Genomic DNA, 10,015 nt, shown 5'->3' on the forward strand with positions numbered 1-10,015 from the left:
CTCTCTAATAAAGGTGTGACAAAGCTTCCTTTTGCTGTTAGCAGAGAATTCACTTCCAGAGAGTTGGCATATCTGTCAATTTGCAGCAGCCAAATGGCAGGGGTTAATTAGGATTTGTATTTGATATGGAAATGCTGCTGTGCTTCCCGAAAGAGGCTGTCGCATCATCAGCAACACACAGCAGTGCCTAAAGGCAGGCATCTCAAATCAGATCCCTTGGTTAATAAAAATTTAAGGGGAGAAAAAAGTAAGGGAAAATATAATAGAAGATGGTAAAACACAATAATTAAAAAACAGAAGCAAGCCTGCAGTGGAAGGCCATATGAATGGCAAATATGATGTGAGTGAACTTGGATAAACATTCCAAGAAGTGAATCAGTAGCCTATCTTGTGTCCCTCATCTACTTTAAGAGCAGAGTTTCCATTTTTCACGTGGTCTGCCTTGTATGGCCATGGTGGAGTTTCCTAGATCTGTAGAAAACACTTGAGTTACCATGCAAAATTGTAGGCGCAGTAGCTAAGCTTGTGAACATGGTTTAATGGATCAGTGCATGCCACCAGATCCTCACCTGGAGATGGGTCCTGGGCTGGCTCAGGCCTGGTACATGAAGGAATATGTGATATGCCATGTCCTGCCTGGCTGAAGAAATCATGCAGGGAGAGAAGGAAAGGAGCTGCACACACATAAGGAAAGGCGGGAGGCCTATGGAGAAAACAACGGGGAATTGGAGTGAACTGGTCAATCATTTTAATGTAATGGTGAGGGAGGCTTTCACTTGCTCTGTAATATAACAAACCCCACCACGCATCTGTCACCAGAACGGCGAGAGAACATCTTTCTCTCTTTCCAACACAAACTTCGTTTCGATATATTTAATCCTGATGTATATGTCAGGCCTGAACTGCCTCTGGTGCTGCTGTTTCTGCGGCGGCCCCTGGGCTGCGGGTGTCGTGTAGCATGCAGGAGCTGGAAAGCTAATGTTCACCAACCTGTCCGTGGGAAGAGAAAGAAGGGATGTATTCTGCAAGTCCCTGCTGCAGAGAGAATTTCGTGGGAGAATTCAGCGCTTAAAGCCTGTCTTGCCCTGACATCAGTATCAGCACCTCCTCTGCGTAGGAGGCTGAGTGTAAGAGGTGCGGGAACATCCCCTACGTGCCTCGGTGTCTTGTGCTAATTATCCAGCCTTCGAGCTGTAGCTGGTGATCTGTGTCCTGTGTCTTTAAGCAGTTCTGCTGGTGATGTTAAGTGTAACCATTAGTCACTCAGAGTGGAGATGATTTAAAGGAAACCGACAACTTTAAGCATTACGCTTAATGTCTAAAAATATTAAATTGGTGATTGTTACAAGTAATGCCTAAGATTATGGTAACTTAAAGAGTTTCAGGATTTCGTTGCATTGTATCCTTGATGGGACTTAGTGTATAATCACTTTCCTTTAAATATGGTTTTCCCTAAGGTTCGTGTGCATCTTTCACACATCAGGAGGATGGAATTAAATAGTAGAACGTGATTCTAAAACTATGACTATATTCAGAAGGGCACATATAAAATAACTGACATTATTAAAAAAAAAATCAAAATGTTTTGCAGTTAACTAGCTTTCAACTTGACAATAACGTCTCTTTTAAATCATTTGGTTCTCTAGCTCTTTCACCCTATGGACTGTTGTGTGCAATGTATCCTCCAAAACCTTCCCAGCTCTGCATCCTTTCTTCTACCCTCCTTGCATTCAACATCCTGTCTTCTGCACGTACTTTATTCTATGAATAACTGGAGAAAACTATTAAAAAACCCAACACCCTGCAGACTAGAGCTTGAGGACCATTATTTTAAATATTTCCCTTACAGAAATTTCTGGTAAGAGGGTGAAATAGAAAATGAGAGCAACAGCTGACCCCATCATAGAGGAATACAAAAGACTCTTGCTAGGAGTCCGCACAGGTGTAGATAGACACTCATCTGAGACAGCTTTTGTGATTTAAGATGTTACCTTCCCCTGACTGTTAATTATCACTCTTCAGATAGGGACTCCTGCCCCAACATTAGCAACAGCACATTATGGAAGTAGTCCTGTCCCAGTGAAAGTTGTGCACAATTCACACTAACTCTGTTGATTCTGCACTCATGCAAATGTAAAAGCACTCATATAATCTATTAATACAACTCTGGTATGAGAATAATGATTAACAGCTAGTCGTGGCGACATCCAAATTGCTAGATTGGCTATCTGTGCCTTAAGGCTCTCATGATCTGTATTACTTGCATAGCAGTAACCACTGAATAATTTTTTTTTTCGCACGCAACAATCTACTTTGGAGCCTTATGGAAAATACTATAGCACCATATCAAAAATTCAAAAATGAAATTACAGGAGTAATTTGCTTGTACCCTCAGGATAAAATTTGTTTGTTTGTTTCTCAGTTTAGTACTGTTAGGACTCAGGGGGTCTGAGATTTGTAAAGCCAGGACAAGTCTATCAATCATGTTCTCTCTATGTATATTTTCAATAACTACTCTCTTTTCACAACTTGTTGTCAGTTTGAATTTTATTCTTGGACCTAGTAAGATGGTTACTTTTGGTCTGTTGTGTTCCAACCTAAAATCTGAAGATTAAGCAACTTTGTGAAACATGTCACTCTTTATATTGTATATTTAAATATCATCAGTTCTCTGTGATCCATGGGCTGCTTTGGAGAGTACTACTACTTTAAATCATTGTTGGTGACCGAGGAAGAATGACATTCTGTTAAATAAAATATGACCAAATGAAAATTAAAATACATATATATTTTTGTGTTTGTATATGGGAGTGTTTGTCTGACTTGCTTGTGGTAGAATACGTATGGAGGACATATTTTAATTGGATGAAATGTACTTGATTTTTATCAAGGTTTTGAAAGAAAAAATGAGATATAACTCGAGTGGTATATCAGCATGTAAGTTTTTTTTCTGGTAACACTGAACATCTCTTTCTGCCCAACAGTAAGTTTTAGAGAGGTAACATATTCCATGTTTACAATACTTGTGAGCTGTCACTTTTTGGAAGTCTGCAGGTCGTGAATGTCCTTACAGATGAAGATCATGCAGAGATGGAGCACGAGGAAAGCTCATTTTCCCCTGAAAGATATTTCCTACTATCCTGTCTCTTAACTTCTGTACTGTGCTCCCTGGCATCATCTCCTGTTCATTGACTTTTCTTTTCATGCCACGTCAGGGAGAAGTGATATTAGCTCCTCACAGAGATGTCCTTTTCTTCAGGGAAATTTTGCTGTTCTCAGGAGAGAGTAACCAGGGTAGGGCAGAGCAGGCTGTGTGGTGTTGAAGCGGTGCCTGTAGAATGACCATATTTCATTCTAGGTTTTATTTTTCTTAGGAGGGAGAGACCCAGTAAATGATAGTCATATGTTTATGTGCTTCTCCAATGTCCTTTCTGTAGTATTCCTTACTTTAGGCACAAGGACACTTATTCACATTTTCTGTACATTTTCCATATCTTTAGTTTACACAGATTAAAAAAACCCAACAGACTGCAGCATCTTTCTGTTTCACACATAATCTCAGTGGTATATTCAGATGCATTCCTTATGCCAATTCTGCAAGACATAACTTCCCAAGAAGTACGGATTTCCCAATTACCATGTTGAAGAAATGTTGATGGTTTCTCATCTACATGGGAATGCAGTCCTTCAGCTCCCAGGCACTGCATTGTTGTATACAGTACATAAGCCATTGCTGCACAAAGGTGCATTTCATCATTACAACTGTAACAAGAAAGATGTCAATACAGCTCTTTGCCCCCTTCGAAATCCCTGGCTCACATCCCTCTTACTGAGCAGAATTAAAGCCCCTGTAAGCGAGTGTGATTTGCTGCAATACCTCACTACAGTGCTTTGAGTTACAACCACTATCCGTTTGTATGTTGCTGGGCTGCTTTTCCCTGAAAACAATGTGATCCCAGCGTGCACGCGTGCGTGTATGCATGCGTGTCTGCTTGTGTCCCCCCACTTCCCCAATTTTGGAGCTCTTTCACCAATGTCAGTTATCTTTGGGAAAAAGACAGAGGCCTCAAAGCTCACATCTGTGTTGACATGTGGCAGCATGGTGTGACATGCCCAGGTTGCCCAGCCCTGATGTGGGAGCTGACTGGAGCATCCTGCAGCTCACGTGTGACTCCAGCACCTTCAGCTCCTACCAGAGGAGACCAGGCTGCAGGCTGGAGGATGGGAGAAGGAGCACCAGACTTGCCTTTGGTCTGAGGGAACCAGGGTGCAATGGGGACCTAAGATAGGGCTACACAAACAGTTTAGATGTGTAGTACCGTGAAAATAGTTACACGGGCAGAGGAGAGCGATGCTTTTCACTCCCCAATGGCAAGCAGAGCAAGCCCTTTCTGTCAGGCATGGGTGTTTCTGTACAGGTAGGAGGTCATACACGACTTCCAGCCAAAAGGACAGTGTCAATGTAACTCCCACCAGTGTGGAGGCATGGTCTGGAGGACATGCAGGAATATGGGAGACTCATTTGGGGAATTAATTACTTATCATGCTACCACAACATTGACACAGCCTACAATAGCACTGCAATGGTGTAGGATAAGGAGTGGATAGTGAAATTGGGAGTGGTGCTATTCATTTCAATAGCATTGGTGGTGTTTACACAACTCTGTAAGTGTCTATTGAGCATAATATAAACATAGTAAGTGTTCACAAGCTGAAACTTCTCTGTGGCAGTAGAAAATAAAGTATTTTGTCTCATTGCCTGCATGCATCTTGACATTGGCCTTCTACATGCATACAGATGGTTGGCTGGTCAAAAGCCCTTGCAGTACCTGAACCATGACTGACAGTGTCCCTTCCCCTCTGGACAGATTACCAGCCTGTCAAGCAATCTTTTTTGCCCTTCATCTGTCAACTTAACTGTGGAAAACTCTGGAGATTAGCAGCTGAGAAAGTGCATATGTAGCAAAAATATGCCACACTGTTCAAAATGGAGATAATAGACTTTTTTACACTACCGTTCTCTTCTATTCAGAGCTAAAACTTTTTAAATTTTGTCTTCTGTGAAAAATTTAACACCTTGCCTCTTCCCAAATTTACAGACAAAAATTATTAATGAAAAAAACATTAATGAAATATCATTGCTTAAATTTTATTTCCAGCAGTGGCAATGCTAGAGGAAACAGCTAATCGTATGGCTAGATAGCAACATTTTTCATTTCAAATTCTGGAAATAAATAGATTTTTTTATCAGACATGCAATTTCTTCCCCATGAAGACTAGTGAGAATCTGAGTGATATTACTGTATCCAGTTCCTAGAATCGCTGCATAAAGGCTAACCCTGATGAAGAAGCTGTCAAAATGCTGATCCTAATGAGGAAAAAAAAAAGAACCCAATTTTTCTTTTAGTTCAATGTCTGAACTGAAAATTTAAAAAATTGAACATGAAATATGAAGCTTTTAATTACTTTCTAAATTAACACAACAGTGAAAAATGACAACATATTAAAAAGCTTTACAATTCTTTCTCTTTTTTTAATGCATATAAAATGTTACAGTTCAGATCAAGCTACCAAAACCCAAGAAAATACCCTGAAATCTTGAAGTGCTCAGAATAAAGTTTGAGGTATAACTGTACATCATACTATCAGTTGGAATTTTTTTTGCTATTAAGGCTTTACATTATTATCATTAGATCCTCTTAATGCTCATATAGCAAAGACCCTAAGGAGAAATAAAGCATGCTGTTTGCAGAAATAAAAAACCAAAACCACCCTACCAAAAAACGAAACAGAAAAGAAACATGGAACTGGCATACCACATACCACAGCTTAAACTGATCTTTCTTGATTTAATTTCTCATACGTGTGACTTTCTTTTCTTCTTTAAAAACACTGTAGCCATGGTTGTCAGCCCATGTGGTGCATCTGAGTGATGCACCCCTGTAAAAGCATGTTAAACCATAATAGCTTCTTACTCATTATAATGTCATTAAAAACATTTGACATACAATGTAGTTTGAAAAAAATTATAGACTAAACTCAGTCATGAAATAAATCATAGAATCATAGAATCATAGAATATCCTGAGTTGGAAGGGACCCATGAGGATCATTCAGTCCAACTCCTGGCTCCACACAGGACCAACCAAATCAGAGCATATGACTGAGGGCGTTATCCAGATGCTTTTTGAACTCAGTCAAGCTCGGTGCTGTGACCACTTCCCTGGGTAACCTGTTCCAGTGCCTGACCACCCTCTCAGTGAAGAACCTTTTCCTGACATCCAACCTAAACCTCCCCTGTCGCAGCTTCATGCCGTTCCCTTGGGTTTTATCACTGGTCACCAGGGGGAGGAGATCAGCACCTGCCCCTTCGCTCCCCCTCGTGAGGAAGCTGTAGGCCACGATGAGGTCTCCCCTCAGTCTCCTCTTTTCTAGGCTGAACAAACCAAGGGACCTCAGCCTCTCCTCATGTGTCTTCGACTCTAGACCCATCACCATCTTTGTTACCCTCCTTTGGACACTCTCCAATAGTTTTATGTCCTTTTTGTACTGTGGTGCCCAAAACTGCACGAAGTACTTGAGGTGAGGCCGCACCAGCAGTGTAGAATGGGACAATCACTTCCCTAGACTGGCTAACAATGCCATGCTTGATGCACCCCAGGATACGGTTGGCCTTCCTGGCAGCCTGGGCACACTGTTGACTCATGTTCAACTTGCTGTTGACCCCAAAGTCCCTTTCAGCATGGCTGGTCTCCAGTGTCTCATCGCCCAATCTATATGTATAGCCTGGGTTGCCCCTTCCCAGGTGCAGAATCCGGCACTTGCCCTTGTTAAACCTCATGCGGCTGGTGATTGCCCAGTTCTCCAATCTGTCCAGATGTCTCTGCAAGGCCTCTCCACCCTCGACAGAATCAACAGCACTGAAGAGAGTGTTTGGAAAAACCCTTGCAAAGACACCTGTCAGATACATAGTCTCTTCAAGAGGTATGGCTTGCAGTCACTTTAGGGTATGATTGTCTTCGAACTCCAGAATTAAAGAAAGGGGAAAGTGAATATATCTGCTTGTAATGCATGTAAATCAGCTGAATTAATATGAGACCATGCTATAGAAAAGTGGATTTAGCCTACTGTTAATTCCTCACTATGAGAAAACTGCCTTGTTATAAGGCTTTAGTAAAATGCAGACGCAACTGCAGTGCAGTGTGGATTAATTACAATTCAGGTATTAACTGAGATTGACCTCAAGTCATAATTCCTGTGAGTAACATCCTCTGCCACTTGTTTTTGTGGAGGATCTTCTGGAGGTTTTCAGGGAAAGTGGGAATGTGACCTACTACTATTGCTTCTTCCCTTCTTTAAGTTCTCTAAAGCTCATTGCCTTTAAAATTCCCTGCTAATGTCCCTGCATTATGAAAGGAAGCAGATGGATCTACTATATAAGAATTTCTTTAGTCTTCATTTATTGCCAGTTCCCTGTCTTCTAATTTTATTGATGCTGAGGTGGTTTTTGTGTTAGGGGTTTTTTGGGAAGGTGGGGAGATGAATCCTTTTTTCCATTTCACGGTAATTCATCAAATGATGTTTTCATAACCCGGCAGCTGCAGACATTTATTTTTGACTGTTTAATCCCCCCCCCAGTTTCTTATTCAAAGATCGGTTGTTTGTAATGATTAAAAATAAGCATCTCAGAAATGCATAATGATGCCAATTTTCTGCCTAGTTTCCCTTTCCTAGAAGCACCTTATCAGTGCAATATAAAGCCCAAGATGACAGCAATTTACACCTCTGCAGAGACAATAAAATGCAAATAGCGTGGTTTAGCTTGAATATTTTCCCCTGGAAATAATTAGTTTTACCTTCTCATTATCTTTCCCTTGTGCAAAAAAAATATGCACTAATAAGATGACTGCTGTTTTGGTTTGATTTCATTTATTTATTTATTTTTTAAGCCCAGATAAGAATTTATCTCTTACAAATGCCTATCAGGGAAAGCTGTGTGTTTGTTGGATGCCACATAATGAAGAGGTGCCTACCTGCTGCCTTTTACTGCTGCTTGTTTGCAGTGACATTTGTGGGTTTCAGATTGCAGAAGTCAGTTTGTGTTACGGGCTGAAGTCACTAAATAATGAGGGGCCATAGAGGCCAGATACAGCACAGCTCCTTGGTTTGGATTTGAGATACACAAATCTCTTCTTCATACGTGGTACTCGATATGCATTTTAGTTTCTGTGGGATTTTTGCCACATAGCCTCAGTGAACAAAACTACTGCACCCTAGGGAGAAAAGTATTGATGCCATCAGAGAACTAATTTTAGGAAGGCAGAGAATAAAGCTGTCAGCTTTTCCAAGCTGAAAGAGTTTCCCAAAGGAACTTTTTATTTTGTGAGGAAAACTACCAGAGGCTTGTAGCATTACTGGTATTGAATTTAATGTTACAGTTTGCAGTCTTTATTTGCAAGAACATTTTGATTAAAATGACTCATTTTTGATTTTGCTTCTCAAAGTGGGTTTGATTTTAATATTGATTTTATGACAGTTTATAACATGTAACTAAAACGGTTAATTTCTTTTTTTAAAAATCAAAACTACTATTCTGTTATTAATGTTAAAGTGATTATGAGTCTGAATTATTAACATTACATTTTTTGAAGGAAGTCTCATGTTGCGTTTTGCTCTCAGGTCATATTTGGTTCTGTGTCAGAATAAACTCAAATGCCAAACTACCACAATTCTTCATGGAAGAGAAACTCTTAGATTGAAGCTGCTCTGTTGCTTGACTTCTGTCAAAATAAGTCATAGACAGAACATATATATTGGTTCCTTTCGCTGATTCCCTCAAATAAGATTAAAGAGAATAAGAGGACACTATAAGTCACTTACTTACCTGCTGATTTACCGAACTAAAAAAATAATCAGATCATTAACTCCCATCTTAAAATGTAAGACTAGTCTTCTGAAAAATTTAGTTAATGCTTACACCTGCTATATAAATTTAAGCAACTCATCCCTCAGCTTTATTACCTCCATGACAGCTAGCGAGGTCCATAATTTCAGACCACAGATGATTAATGTTACCCTGTTTTGATTCCTTACTGTACATCAGCATCAGACATCATCACTGCATCCACGTGATGGGGCAGGCAGGGTGGGAGGGGAGTCCAGTGGAGGGTCACGAGGATGATGAGGGGACTGGAGCATCTCTCATGTGAGGAAAGGCTGAGAGAGCTGGGTCTGTTTAGTCTGGAGAAGACTGAGAGGGGATCTGATCAAAGCTTATAAATATCTAAAGGGTGGATGTCAAGAGGATGGGGAGAGACTCTTTTCAGTGGTGCCAAGTGACAGGACAAGGGGCAATAGGCACAAACTGGAACACAGGAAGTTCCATCTGAATATGAGGAAAAACTTCTTTGCTTTGAGTGTGACCGAGCACTGGAACAGGCTGCCCAGAGAGGTTGTGGAGTCTCCTTCTCTGGACATATTCAGAGACAGGGTTTTTCATAAGATCTATGCTCCAAATGTTATGTTTTGCATTGTTAATCTGAAGGGAACTACTTGCTGTCATGGTGTGACCTTTTGATGCAAAGGTACAGCTACTGGATACTTAACGTGAAAGAGAACGTACAATAAAACCAGCTGACAGTTATTATTTGAGTAAAAATGGGTGGGATTCATTTGACCAAACTTCAGCTATATGTGACCTAGCTCCATACACCCCAGTGAATAAAGGCAAATCATCCTCATCACATCCCAAAGCAGAAATCTTAGCTTTGGGAAACTGTTGGTATGACTGGCAAGGGAGGTACAATGGGAAACTGAAACAGCATACATGCTGCACAGAGGCAGTACAGAGGAGAAGATAATGTTTCCTTTACAAATTATTAAACAACAGGAGAAGGCCCTTTGTCACCTTTTATTTGTGATGAAAAAGTAGGTCTCCAAAGGAAAATGATAGCTTAATCAAATATATTTAATCAGGGCCTTCATCTTCAGAGAGGCACGGTTGCACACACGTCTGG

This window comes from Balearica regulorum, chromosome 3 (assembly GCF_011004875.1).
Source record: "Balearica regulorum gibbericeps isolate bBalReg1 chromosome 3, bBalReg1.pri, whole genome shotgun sequence".
In the NCBI taxonomy this organism is placed as follows: domain Eukaryota; kingdom Metazoa; phylum Chordata; class Aves; order Gruiformes; family Gruidae; genus Balearica; species Balearica regulorum.